This window comes from Glycine max, chromosome 2, assembly GCF_000004515.6.
Source record: "Glycine max cultivar Williams 82 chromosome 2, Glycine_max_v4.0, whole genome shotgun sequence".
Lineage (NCBI taxonomy): Eukaryota > Viridiplantae > Streptophyta > Magnoliopsida > Fabales > Fabaceae > Glycine > Glycine max.
The window spans coordinates 26,813,757-26,829,609 of record NC_016089.4 but is presented as its reverse complement, the minus strand read 5'-3'; positions in this window follow the sequence as shown (position 1 = coordinate 26,829,609).

Sequence of the window (15,853 nt, the reverse complement as noted above, 5' to 3'; positions counted from 1 at the left end):
CCTCGTCGTTTTCTGCTTTTGGCCTGACAGTGCTCACTATTTTCTAAATTTGTGCATTTGTGTTGATCTCCACCAAAATGTTTTTACATATTCTTGAACTAGACAGATAACATTTCAGAAAATTCATCTTAATTTAATTTTAGGTTTCAAATTCTATTTTTAAAAGTGATTCTAAGTCAGGAGCAATGCTTTGTCCAAGTTTCCCTCTAACTTGGAAAATGACCTTGCAATCAAATTTATTGGGAATTGTAGAAAACAAACTTAAGGAACAATTTTACCTTGATGGAAAGATAAATGTATTATCTATCATTGTATGTTTCTTCAATGCTTCCATTTGTTAGCATTTCTGACGTAACTTTTGAAACTTAGTATTTATTTATATCAAATCAAAATTAATGAAGATTCTAATTCGTCTTATGATTGAAAAAAAAGAATACTTTATTCTACTTTAAAATAAATAAATTTATATTTTACATAGAATCTTTTTAAATTTTTTTAAAAACATTTAATTGTTATAGTTATTATTATTATGAATATTCACTAAAAGTTGTATTTTATATTAATTGAATGATTCTCATAAATATATTAAAGTTTGAATTTGGATGTGTTGTCTTCCCAAGCTGTGTAGGCCTTTCTATGTTTTCTATCCTTCTTTCCTTTCTTTTCAACAAATTATTTTCTTAGGTAGATAGGACAGCTTGATTATGTGGCCTTGCTTCCCGCATTCAAAGCATGTGAAGGTGTTGTTGTTGCTTTCCACCTTCTTTAAAGGTTTAGAGAATTTTCTGTCTTTTGACCTTTTGAGAAATTTCCCAAACTTCTTCACCATCAAGCTTAAATTCTATACATCTTCATCATCACTAGAGCTTTCTTTGCGATCTTCCTTTGAGGAGCTAGCCTTGAGTTCAATCCCTTTCTTTTTCTTTTTTCTATCTTCTGCAAGAGATTGTTGAATCAACTCATGTTCATACGCAAGCAATTTTCTAAAGAGAGCTTCCATCAACGTATACGCCAAGTCCTTGGATTCCTTGATCGCTATGATTTTTGGTTCCTAAGTGATGCAATCCTACCCCCCAAGGGTATTGGATAGAAGACTCCAAGAGGCTTGGGCTAGAGCTACTAAAGAAGGACCTAGGGTTCTCATGAACCTTAGGGTAGATTTTTGAGCCCATGGGTCAAGGTTGGATCCACTCTTCTTTGTAAATATTAGAATAGATTTTTTTCCTTCTTTTGGGCCTTGTATTTTGGCCATTCTAGTAGTATAGGGTTTTAGCCTTGTATTTAAGGGCATTTTGAGTAGTCTTTGTAGTAGGAACTTTTTTTTTTTTGTATTTTCATGTATTTTGTCATGGGGGTGAGCTTAGCTATTATAGGGTGTGTGTAGCTAAGCTCTAGCTTCTCAAGGAAGTTTTCTCAAAGAAGCTTCTCAAGGAAGTTTTCTCAAGAAAGCTTCTCAAGGAAGCTACCTAGTCTATAAATAGAAGCATGTGTAACACTTGTTGTAACTTTGATGAATGAGAGTCTTGTGAGACACAACTCAAAGTTCAACTTCTCTCTCTTTTTCTTCCTTCAATTTCGTGATCCCACCTCTCTCTTTCTCTCCCTCTTTCTTTTCCTCCATTGAAGCATCCTCTCCAAGCTTCTTATCCAAGGCTCATCTTGGTGGTGAAGCTCCTTCTTCCATGGCTTATTCCCTAGTGGATGGCGCCGCCTCTTACCTCTTCTCCTTTGTCTTCCACTGCATCTCCATGGTGGAAAATCACCATTAAAGGACCTCATTGAAGCTCAAAGATCCAGCCTCCGTAGAAGCTCCACAAGCAAGCTTCCATCAAGTGGTAATCAGAGCACAAGAGCTTCAAGTAGGTGCTCCTTAAACCTCCATTAATTTTTTTGCTTTACCTTCTCTTCCATTGTTGTTTCTTCATTTTTTTCTCCATGTATCTCCTCACATGTCTTGTGATAAATGTTTTTAACATGATTCTTTAGAGTTTCCACCCATTAAACTTGCTATAAAAGCTAGATTTGATTTTCTATGGTTCAAATTTCTAGTTCTTGTTCTTGAACCATAAATTGTGTTGAGTTTAGGTTCCTTTGAGTTTTGTCTTGTTATTTTTTGTGGCTTAAACCTAAACCATAAAATTCTTACAAAAATATTAAAGTAGAAGAAAACCTCAAAAATCTAGAGTGACTTGTTCACCTATTGTAGTTTTGTCATAGAAGTCATGTCTAGTCATGAAACTTGTCACATAAGATTTCTTATGTTGTGCTGAATTTTTTTTTCTTGTTTCTTTGTCTAACTCATTTGTTCATGAGTGTATGAAATTAATTTAGCCTATTATTTGATTTGAGTCAAATCTTTCATGTTAATTAATCCTTAACATGTTCATGCAAAATTCTTAGAGAGTCTTTGATTGTGAACCTTTTCTTGAACTTTTAGGTTTCCTTATGATTGTGTCTATTGTGAATTTGAGTTTTGGTGATTGAATTGCTGGCTGAAATGTTGATCCTAAGTGAATATTGAACTCCTAAAACTGTGTTAAACAATCCTAGTGAGTTCAACATACATAGGAAGGTTGAAAGTAAGCCCAAGGCAATCAATATACCATGCTTAAAAAAAAAAATCGTTGGTGCTGGCAGCTTGGACATACAAACTTGTAAAAATTATTGAGAATTGGTTACTTCGAATTTTGAGCTGAAATTTTTACTTAATTTGCTAGAAATCTGGAAAAAAGTTATACAAAAAGAAACAAGTGATTTGGATAAAAGGAAAAAATACTAAAAATCACACAAGTTGGCAGAAAAATCAGTATCCAGGGAAAAAAAGTGAAAGGGAAGTGTGCTTGTTGTTTTGGCTCAAAATTTATTCTATAATTGGTGCCTATGTTATACCAATCTTAGTTCCGAAATTTCAATTGAAAATTACTGTAAAAACAAGTGCCAAAGCTAGAGGTTTGTTGAGTCTTTTTTTTTTTATAGTTTTTTAAGTCTACTCTAGAGCCATTTTAAGTTTCTCTTTGAGTCCTAGCTTGCTTCTATGTCCTTTTTCATTGCTTTAATTGTTGAGTAATCCTTGAAAAATTGTCTTGTTAAAAATCCATTGGTTTAGCTTTCATTTCATTTTTTTTGGTCTTTGGTTATTGCTTGTCTCTTTGTTTCCTTGTTTGTGGGTTGCCATATAGGGAATTGCAAGGAGGATTGGTGCCATCCCTTGAAGAATTTGAGTCAAGAAGCAAGGGGCCAACCACCTTAAGAGCTATTGGACTAAGAAGCACTCTAAATTGAGTGAATCACCAAAGAGAGAACAACCACCAAAATTGAGGACCGTTTTGTAATTTTGTAATTTGCAATTTACTTACCTTTATTGCTTTCAAGTTTTGTAACAAAAAGGCATTTCATTGGAAGTGTGTTGGGAGCCTCCAATAGGTTACCAAACTTCCATTTGTGTGTAATAATTTTAGGCAATTTTTCCTTAGGATAGTGAGTGTTTTGTTGGGAACCTTGAATGTGGTCATCCAAACACTCTTAGGATTCACCTAGTTTACATTTCTTGCTTACTTTCATAGCTTATTTCCTTTACCTTCCATTGTCAAACCGCCTAGATAGCTTTCCTTTTACCAATTAGTTTATTTTACCTTATCTTTCACACCTCTTTTAGTGTTTATTTTGGCTAGTTTCAACCATAGTTTCTTTTACCTTTTGTTTTCAAACCTCCAACAAGAAAGAACCACAACTTAGGAACCAACATGAGTCATCATTCATCTAGTGTTAATGGCGAGGGTACTAGTCATAAAGACCCTTTATCTAGAATCTTAGATGAGTTGAGTTCCCTCAAGCCATGGAAAGAAAAACAAGAGAGAAAAGAAAAAGGAAAAAAAAGAGTGGAAGAAATAAGTCAAGATGAAAGAAAGAAAATAAGAGAGGAAGAAAGAAGAAAAATAATAAAAGAAATGAAAAGAGAAAAACATGCCTCCTATAGTAGTCATAACTCTTACAAGAGCCTAAGTGAAGAACTTCGTGACTATTACGATGGAAGGCATAGGTCACATCTTAGACCTCACTCCCATAGAAGAGAAAAAGAAAGAAAGCCTCAAGAGGCTAACATTAACCTCTCATACTACCATGGGAAGGACAATGTAGAGGCTAACTTAGATTGGGAAATAAGGGTAGAGCAACAACTTAAAAGCAAGTCTACTTCAAAATCTTATGGCTCTCACTCTTATCCAAAGAAAGACCAAGGTCAAGGCATCTTAGGGGTGATACCTTCTAAGCCCAAAGATGATAAGGGGAAGACAATAGAAAAGCAAGCCCCTAAGGCTAGTATGCAAGAGAAAACTAGCTCTATAAAGTGCTTTAAATGTCATTGAAGAGGACACATTACTTCTCAATGCCCCACCACAAAAACCATGATTATGAGGGGCCAAGACATTTATAGTAGCCAAGATGAGGCTACTACTTCACCTTCCTCTAGTGAAAGTGAAGAAGCAAAAGGGGAAGAATCTAGTGAAGAAATCTACCCCCAAGAAGAAGGACAACTATTAGTGGTTAAAGAGAAGTGTAAGGAGGTAAGTGTCTCCTCCAAGAGTTTAGCTAAGAAGGAAACTCATTTTACAATAAAGACAAACATTAAAGAAACTTTCCCTTTTAGACAACCTCCACATTTTCTCTTTTGTAAAAAGACACTTGCTAGCATTGCCACACCTCTTGGGCTTGAGTTTATTCCTCAAGTAATGAAGTTGTTGGATGAGGGTTTGGTTCGCAAGAGCTTAAATCCTTGTGCTTTGTTGGTGCCCAAAATAAGTATTATTAGGCACCAAGTCCCTAAAATAGGTGGTATGATGAATGTTTTGAGTGGTGCAACCCTCTTTTGTAAAATCACTCGTACACCTAACATCTTCATGGTGTGTGTACATAGGGACCCATTAGGTAGGTTTGTTCTTATTTTTAGTTTCAATACAAACTTAGGTACTCATATGGGATACCTTAGGTTTGTCATACTTTTTGGTAGGAATAATCAATATGAAAATATAGAAAAAGATATGTTTTATTGCGTTACTTTTCTTAATTTTTCAAATAGTGATCAAGGGGTTCCCATGAACCCTAAGAGAATAAAGGTCATTCCTGAGTGATCCACTCCACCAAGTATAAGAAAAATTTGGCGCTTCCATGACTTAACAAACTTTTACAAAAGCTTTGTCCCATATTTTTCTATACTTGTAGCACCACTCATTGAGTTGGTGAGGAACCATGTTCCTTCATGGGAAGATGCTCAGGAAATGGGTTTTCAGACCTTACTCTACTCTAACATACCCAACACCACTAATATATATGTTTCTATTCTTTTTACAGGTGTTGAGGGAAGGAGCCCAGAGTATGAAGAACCTTGGGATTTGAGGTCAAATCCTTTCCAAGGTGGAGGGGATGATGCAATCCTACCCGCCAAGGGTATTGGATAGAAGACTCCAAGAGGCTTGGGCTAGAGCTACTAAAGAAGGACCTAGGGTTCTCATGAACCTTAGGGTAGATTTTTGAGCCCATGGGTCCAGGTTGGATCCACTCTTCTTTGTAAATATTAGAATAGATTTTTTTTCTTCTTTTGGGCCTTGTATTTTGGCCATTCTAGTAGTATAGGGTTTTAGCCTTGTATTTCAGGGCATTTTGAGTAGTCTTTGTAGTAGGGACTTTTTTTTTTTGTATTTTCATGTATTTTGTCATGGGGTGAGCTTAGCTATTATAGGGTGTGTGTAGCTAAGCTCTAGCTTCTCAAGGAAGTTTTCTCAAAGAAGCTTCTCAAGGAAGTTTTCTCAAGAAAGCTTCTCAAGGAAGCTACCTAGTCTATAAATAGAAGCATGTGTAACACTTGTTGTAACTTTGATGAATGAGAGTCTTGTGAGACACAACTCAAAGTTCAACTTCTCTCTCTTTTTCTTCCTTCAATTTCGTGCTCCCACCTCTCTCTTTCTCTCCCTCTTTCTTTTCCTCCATTGAAGCATCCTCTCCAAGCTTCTTATCCAAGGCTCATCTTGGTGGTGAAGCTCCTTCTTCCATGGCTTATTCCCTAGTGGATGGCGCCGCCTCTTACCTCTTCTCCTTTGTCTTCCACTGCATCTCCATGGTGGAAAATCACCATTAAAGGACCTCATTGAAGCTCAAAGATCCAGCCTCCGTAGAAGCTCCACAAGCAAGCTTCCATCACTAAGTTCTTGTAAGACAGTTGAGGATCTTGATGTTTAGCTCATCATCTTCAAACATTTTTGCAAGACCAAGCAAGTGATTCACTATATGGGTGAATCTTGTTTGAAGTTCTGAAATGGTTTCACCATTCTTCATTCTGAAAGCTTCATATTCATATACAAGAATGTGCTTTCCTGCTCTTCTTACATCCGTATTGCCTTCATTAGTGACATCAAGCATTTTCCATATCTCCTTTGCATATATGTTGATCACATTACACTTTTCTTTTGTTGTCATCTTTCGTCTCATGCCATTCTTTAGGAACCAATTCACCATTGACTTCTTTAGTCGATATGAATGGTCCTTTAACAATAGCATTCCATGCATCAGGGTCAAATGAATGAATAAAGATTTTCATTCTCTTTTGTCAAAACGAAAAAATGTTCTTTCTCAAACAATGGTGGTCGATTGAGAGAAACATCCTCTTTGAAAGTGATTTATTTAGAGCCCATTTTAGATGAAATGTGATCTTGAGCAACTTTCAAGATGTGGCTCTAATACTAATTAAAAAAAATGATGGAACTCACAAACGGGGGGGGGGGGGGGGGTGAATTGGTTTTTGAAATTAAATCAAATTTAAAAACAGATTTTTGAAAAACTTTCGCTTCCAAAGATTGTATCACAAACTTTTTATTTAAAACCAATATCTAATCAATCACCCTTACACAAAATCCTTTTGTTAAAGTTCTTTACAAAAGAAATATCTTTAAACTCAGCAAATTGATAAAGAATGTGAGAGAGAGATAAGACTCAAGAGAAAATGTACAACAAGATTTTATACTGGTTCATTCTCTATTTCTAGAGAAGTTACTCTAGTTATCTAATACAACCTAAATTAGATTTCCACTATGTACTTTGAGTTCTTACAAGCAATCACAATCAATCTCATTTCCTACCTAGAAAAAGAGACTAAGGCACCAAACCCTAGGGTCCTTTGTGAATGAAAGCCTAAGAGACACCTACCCTTAGCCTAAACTAGAAAACCTTATTTTAGCATGCTTTCAAAAACTCATGCATATGCTAAAACAACATGTAAAAACATATGAAAACTAAGTCAAGGAGAGACAAAACCTGGTCATTCAAATGCAAGAACCAAAACTTGATTGAATAGATCTCTTCTTGATCTCACAAGATGTTAACAACTCACTTTAACCATGAATGCTTCAAAAACAAAGACTAGAATGTGTGAGTCATAAAAGCTTATTCTAAACACTCATTCGAATTCATTGAGAGTGAGAACACAAGGTGGTTATTTATAGAGAAAACAGTTATAGCCGCTTGTAATCAATTATTGCTAATGTAATTGATTATCTCGAAGAACTAATCAATTAGATTCTCATTTTAATCAATTAAACTGTTCTTCCCAAAACCTAGAAAGCTTTCATGAACAATGTAATCAATTAGATTTTTTATTTAATCAATTAAAGTGCTTTTGATCACTCCTAGGAACACTTTCGAGAATGATGCAATCGATTATGATAACCTGATAACCGATTAAAGCAGAGACTCATGAAAACCAGACATGGTCTCAACAAAACTGTGTAATTGATTATGGATAACTAGTAATCGATTAAACCAAAACAAGTATCTCCATGCAAGTTTCTCAAAAGACTTGCATAATAGATTATGGATAATCTAGTAATCAATTAAAATAGAAAGTTTATGCACTGAAGAAGTTTCTAACTTTAGAAACATAAAAATCAATGTTTAATGCATTTCTTGCATTATTTGATTATTTGATTGATTTGGATGAGTTGAGGAGTTGTGTGAATTAGCTATGTGTGATTGCTTGATGTGGATGTTAGGTTATGTGGAGTTTGATTGGCCTATGTTGAAACTGTGAGATTTCAAGTTTTATCCAACCCTCTTCCAGTAAAATCGCGATCCCCGACTTGTTAACCGTTGGATCAGGTTCACATTTGGACTGTAGTTCTATAGCAAAATTCTTTAGGTGTTGACCATTGGGATTTTCAAAATAACACTTTTTGACATCTCGCTTAGCGAGACAAGCGCGCTAAGTGCAATTCCAGCTAGTAGAGAAATTGTGCTAGCGTGAAATGTCGCGCTTAGCGCCAAAAGTTGAATGTCGCTTAGCGAGATGAACTCACTAATCGAGAACTGTAGATATGACCTCAACTCTTGTTGCCTAGTTTTCTTAAGTGTGAATGTAGCATGGACATGCTCAGGCTATTTCTTGACGAATGGTATCACATTGCATTTGAGAGTTGAGGTCAGGTACATGCATCATACTGAGCATAATTGATTGGTTAAGTGTATGTTGAACGGTACTTGTTATTGTTTCTCTTGCTAATTGTGGTCATTTGATAATTATTGGTTTCTTTTATAATAAAACCACCCTTACAATTTTGTACCGTGTTATTGGTACTTGTGATGATCTCATACCTTTGTTTGTGGGAGCAAATGAACAACAATAGATGACATGGAGGGAGATTCTTTTTGTGGGAGCCACCAAGTCGATGTGATGATGTTAGGATTATTTTGGGGGAGAGTTGTGTTTTGTTATCAACTCCTTCGTAGTGGTTCCATGATTCTTTTGATTTGGGCATGTAAATCTTGGATTTAGATACATGTAAAAAGCTAAATTATTTCATGCCATGTGAATGGTGTGTAATGGTATATATATGTGTGTGTGTGTGTGTGTGTGTGCGTGTGTGTGCACATATATATGTTTATTTAAGTGTTTGTGCATTGTTTGGTAAATGTATATCGTGAAAAATTTACTCTCGTTTTCATAATCAAATTAATGGATATTTCATTTAAAAATTGAAATTACACGTTTTAGAGTTAATGATATCATAGCGACGAGGTAGGTCGTTACATATGTCCTTTGGTAAGGCTTTTATTGAAAAAGGTATACTTTCAAGGTGAGTTCCATGCTAGAATTTTGCCCCACTAAAGTGACTCAGGGGTCTTGCCTAATGGGGTATCTTACTAAGTATCACCTATGTTTTGACTTTGAATGGAGTGTCAAAATGTTAGGAACCACTCTTAACAGGATTATTGACCCTTTTAATGTTTATGAAATGATTGTTAGTAGTGGTGAAGCTTTCCTTGAGATGGGCCATAGTGAGATGGAAAGTACAAAGGTGTCATATCTCAAACCTCAGTGAAACCTAAGTATCAATCATATGATGTGTGTTTATTGTTGGTGGAGCGTGTATTCCTTGGGACTAGCCATGGAGAGATGGCATATACAGAGGTGTCGTAAGAGGTTGAAAAAGTGGTTGGGTTTGGGGAGGAGCTATAGGGGACATGCCCCCCCCCTCCACGGTTTTCAAACTTTCACAATATTATATATAAAATTATTTTATGGCCATTTTTTTCTTACTTCTCTAAGCTCTCTAAATGTCAAAAATCTCTTCCATTTTTGCTTTCCTATATTTAACAATTATTTTTAGTTTCTCATATGCTCTTTTGGCTTTCACAAGCCTTTTCCAATATTGTTCCTCTTCCTACTTTGTGTTATGAGTTTCTTTTACTATGCTTCTAACACTTTGTACCTTTCATTTTTATCTCATGTTTTTTTAATTTTCTAAACATTTAATTATAATTATTGGATTTGCATTTGCATTCTACACGTTTGTTATTTTTTCTTGCATCTTGTATGCTCTTTCTTTTAATGTTTATGGTAGATTTTTGCATTGCATTCCATTAGTGTGAACATTTTTTTTTTTATTTTTCTATTTTTTCATTATACTTATTAATTTTCTTCATATTAATCAGACTATCACGATAGTCATAGGATTACGCATCCTACTCAAAATCCCACATCTACTTAAGCTTTGTTATAATACTTCCTTTGTTTCCATTTATAAGATTCAATGACCTAATTTACTAAGATTAAGAAAAATGATTACTTTAGTTTATAGACGTGCATTTGTCCTAATTTTTTCTTCAAAATCATCCTTGTCATTAATACTTATCACTCTCTTATAATTGTTTGATAGTACTATTAATTAGGGATACTTTAGTATAAAAATAATTAAGGCTTGAATATATTTTTGATCCCTAATATATACTGTAATTTTGTATTTGATCCCTGATAAATTTTTTCTTTGCATATGCTCCCTTATATTTGAAAAGTTTTACTTTAGATCCCAGTCTCCAGTTAAGTGATGATGTGTCTGTTAAATATTTGATAATGCGATTTGTAGTGGTTCAAAAAACTGTTAGTATTTGTTTCAAAATCAAATTTAAATTTTATGGTGGTTAAAACCCGCCAGAATCAGTTAAAGTAAAAAATAAAGGCTTAATTAAGTTTTTCATACCTGAATATAAACCATTTTCAAATTACTACAAAACATTCATTTTTTCTCTCAATCAAGTACCTGAAAAAAAAATAGTTTCATTTTACTACCTGTTGTTAGTCGCCTTCCATTAAGTGATGACATGATAGATGAAGTGCCACATCATAACGCCTTGTCAGGGATACCTCATTGCCACATTTTCACCTTCAATGATATGACAATGACGTGTTAGTGATTGGGCGTGATAATGTGACACTCCGTCTGCCATGTCATCACTTAACGGAAGGGGATTAATGATAAGGTAGTAAGTTCAAATATAAAAAAATTAGGTAGTTATTTGACAAAAAATGAATTTTTAGTTAATAATACGAAAATGACCTATTTTCAGGTATGAAAAACTTATTTAAACCATATATAATTGGTGTGTTGCGATCTATGATTAATGTACACATGTAACATGTTATATCTTCCCTCACTCTTCCTTCACTATTCTCTGAACCCAAAATATATATCTCACCAATTGATCTTGTGGGTTCTCTTTTAGCTTTATCCAGATATTAAATGTAAGCATCTTAACTTTTTAATTTTACCTTTAATACTATCTTATTAATGTAGTCCAATTGATTAAACATGATAAATTGATAGGTGAGTTATTGTAAATTTCAAATAGTATTTTTTATTCTTACCAATAAAAAATATTTTATTAATTAAATGTATTTCTTATTTTGAATGAGGAATTATCTTAAAAAAATAAATAGGATAAAGTTTTTTAACTCTACATAAAAGTAAATTACATATATGTTCATCAAGTTATTTTAATTAATTTTTACTTTTTTGACAAGTTTACAAATATTTGATCAAATAAAATTGTTTGAGAAATAATTTTTTCTTATTGACGTATAAGATTTTCTTGTTAATAGGAGTGAGAATAGGCCAGGCCGGCCTACAGGGGCCTATGACCTAGCCTACATAAATCCTGACCTGGACTGGCCTATTTAATAAAAAGGTTAGGCTCGGACTTTTTTAAAAGCCTATTAAATTAAATAGACCAAGCTTAGGCTTATTAAAAAGCCTTATAAGCCTAATAAGCCTAATAGGCCGGCCTATATATATATATATACTTATATTATTTTTTTTGGTACCAATATATATGTGTCATTGCATTGAACAGAACACATGGTATAATTAATATTTTTTTTTGAACTAGCATACTTTGATTACACACTACTGCTCCATAACTTCCATTCCCATCATCAAGTAAGACTTTAATTACAATTTAAGTGGTGTGAGTCATGTGCTGACTGTTGTTTCATTCTTTTTACTAGTTGTAAGAGATTCAGTTCATTCCCTTTATATTCCTCATTATTTTTATTGGCTTATTTTCCTATTCCTTTTAACGTTTCCTTTTCTTATTAAGTTTCTCTCTATTAAAGTAAACTAGAGAACACAACTAACTAATAAAAATTGTAGAGCAAACAAAAATCGTATCCTTTTCACTTCAAGCTTTGATAGCGGTAAAACTTCAAAACCTTGCCATTTTTTCTTTCATCTTCTTATTCCTTTACCAAGTTTCATTATGAGTCTTGATTTAGGCACGTTCACGTTGGTTTTTTGTTACTTGGTGATATATGATTTCTATCAATACTTTTCTGCATGTCATTATAACTATTATAACTGTTAATTGATAGATATTTTATGTACCAGTTCTGTTCAAATGGAATGGAGATGTAGGCTTTATTTTTTGTTTGTAATAGTTAATATGTTGGTTTGATAGACTTGGATGATGCTACCTCAAGTATGAGGTTCTCTTTTGTTTTAGATTATTTTATATCATCTGATGATTTTAGTTTATATTATTAATATATTTGTAGGACTACCAACTAAATTAATGTTAGATTAAAAATTAAGCCAAATTATATATTAAGGCCTTGTTTAGCCTATTATAGAAGGTGTGCTATTATTTTTTGGTAAAAACAACTATCAAAGGAATACTAAATGTTTAATGTGAAGAAGGCTTTGAGGCTATCAGGTTAGGCTAGGCTTTTAAAAAGGTCAGGCCGACCCAAAATAAAAGCTTTTGATAGGCTATAGGCCAGGCTCAGGCCTAAAAAAATCATCGTAGGCTAGGCTCAAGCATTTTAAAGCCTGGCCTGGCCTGACCTGACCTATTCTCACCCCTACTTGTTAACATAACTTAAATTTACGATTACATTTTTATGTTTTTCAATAAAATAATAAAATTTATCATTTTATCTGAAATTAAATTATTTATTTTGATAAAACTCCTCTTTATCATTTGTTAACTAAATTGTTTTTCAAATTGGCTTAATTAAGTTTTTCATATCGGGAAATAGACTATTTTCAAATTACTACCTAAAAATTCAATTTTTGTTAAATAATTACCTATAAAAGTTTTATGTTTCAACTTACTACTTGTCGTGAGTCCCTTTCAATTAAGTGATGATGTGGTAGACGAAGTTCCACGTCATCACACCCAATCACTAACACGCCATTGCCACATCATTGAAGAAGATGACATGGAAATGAGGCGTATGTAACAAGGCGTGATGACATGACACTCAGTCTGACACGTCATCACTTAACGGAAGGAGACTAATGGCAAGTAATAAAATAAAATTGAAATTTTTTTAAGGTACTTGGTTGAAAAAAAATGAATGTTAGGTAGTAATATGGAAATGACCTATATTCCAAATATGAAAAACTTAATTAAGCAAAAAATAAATAAATCAAACATTGAGAAGGGCCTTTCCTTCTTCCTCCTCTTCCGCAATCACCTCCTTTTCCATCCCGCCACCTTCAACCACTCATGTGTGCTCTACGTCTTTGCCGACATCAATTCGTGGTGGGGCCCCACTCTACCACCATCATGGGCTTTCAAGAACTGTTGTGGGGAAAAACGATGCAGGACAAGTCAGACGATGACATTTTCAATGATGAAACACAGAAACAGATTGAGGAAATGGTGTAGGAGACCAAGGCTGCTTTGGAGAAAATCATGAATGTTAGGTCAAGTGTTATAGCAATCTGCGATGTACATTCTGGGTGATAAGGAAAGGGTTATTAGGATGGTTAAGATGTTGATGGTTGTAGCTGCTTCTCACTCATCTTACCTACTTTTCCAGTCATGGAACCCTATGTTGCATGACCAGAAGGAGATCAATAAGAGGCCCTATCATGAACATGAAATTTGTCCCCACTATATTAGTAATTTCCTCGGAATCAACAATGTTGTAATCTGCATCTCCCTTAGGCTTTTCACTTTCACCTAACCTTGAACCTAGGATAGTTAGAGGTTTAGGATCAAGCCCAACCTCAACTATGGTCTCCCCACAACAATTCTCAGAAGCCCGTGATGGTGGCGGAGTGGGGCCCCACTGTGGATTAGCGCCGACAGAGACGCAGGGGACACATGAGTAGTTGAAGCTGGCGGCATGGAGGAGGAGGTGGTTGCGAGAGAGGAGGGAGAAGAAGAGAACTTTATCAATGTTTGATTTATTTTTTTTCTTTTAATTGATTCAGGCGGTTTTTAACTTCCAAAAAATTTAAATTTCATTTGGAAACAAATACTGGCAATTTTTGAGCCGCCATAAATCGCGTTATCAAATATTTAATGGACATGTCATCACTTAACTGATGACAGGGATCTAAAACAAAACTTTTCAAATATCAGGAAACAAATGCGAAGGAAAAAATTGTCAAGGATAAAATGCAAAATTTGGGTATATATTAGGGATAAAAAATATATTTAACCCAATAATTAATGTAAGAAACATTATGGATTGGATCATGTAAAAAAGAACAAGCATCACTCTTAATTTGAGTCTTATAAATAGGAATGAGGGAAGTAAGAAAATACTTAAAATAACTCTATACCTTTTATAAAGGGATTAATTATTAAAAAAAACTAACATTGAAAAATAAAACAATGGGTTTCTATAGATAAAAAACAACTGCAGGTTTCTTTTAGTAATATTTTTTATTTATATTTTCTATTTTTGTTAATGATGCATCTATACTTAGTTAACTTATCTAAGCATTTATCATGTGTTATTCATTGAACCAAGTATTTTTTAAGAATGCGTCATGTTGACTCAAGTATCTATTTTTGAAATATTTTGAATAATAGGTTTTGACTATAATGAAATTTTATTTTCACTTAATTTAAATGAAATTTTCCTACTTTCTTCTCCTTTTGCTACTAGTCTTTGAACGCTTATGTGTTGATTCACTAATTGATTAATATCTCTCTTATTCTTAACACAATTATATATTTCTTTTTGCTCATAAAAATATTAGTTATACATTAAATTTCTTATACATGCCATACATGTAAAATTTTAAATATTTTTTTAGTCATGATTTTATTTTTATATTGGCCCCCCTTATAAAAGTCGTGGCTCCGCCCCTGGGTGTCGTTTCTCAAACCTCAAGGGATCCAAGTTGAGGGTGTAAATCTCCATGGAGTAGAATTTTTCTTTGGTTTTTATGAATCGTATGCATGGTGATGATGATTCATGGGGATGATACATTGATAATGATGTATGATGTTAATTCTTTATGGTGATTCATGATGATTGAAAATGAGATTCCCTGTTTATATGAGATGAATGTATTACTTTTTTTACTTTCAAATGTTATGGTTAATTTAGGGGCTAAAAATAGAAATTTTAAAAAATTTAGAGACTAAAAATATAGTTTACCCATAAATTAATCAAAGAGTTTGAAATAAAATAAAGTCTTCCACTATGTTAGTTTTAAGTTATTATGTAGTGGCGGCATATTGTTACAAATACATGGACTATATGAAGCCTATAAAAGTAAAAATCTAAGAGAAAATCAATAACATAGTTATCTTTAGACAAATCTGATGGAAGCTTGCTTGTGAAGCTTCTATGGAGGCTGGATCTTTGAGCTTCAATGAGGTCCTTCAATGGTGATTTTCTACCATGGAGATGCAGCGGAAGATAAAGGAGAAGAGGTGAGAGGAGGCGTCATCCACTAGGGAATAAGCAATGGAAGAAAGAGCTTCACCACCAAGGGAGTGCCTTGGATAAGAAGCTTAGAGAGGAAACTTCAATGGAGGAAAAGAAAAAGAGAGGGGGGGGGGGGCACGAAATTGAAGGAGGAAAAGTGATGCAATCCTCCCTAGGAAAGGACCAGTTACCAAAGCCATGAGCAAGAGGCTCCAAGAGGATTGGGTTAGAACTGTTGAAGAAGGCCCGAGAGTTCTCATGAACCTTAGGGTAGATTTTTGAGCCCATGGGCTAAGGTTGGGTCCACTTATCTTTGTACATATTAGATTAGGATTTCATTATTTTTTTTATCTTTGTATT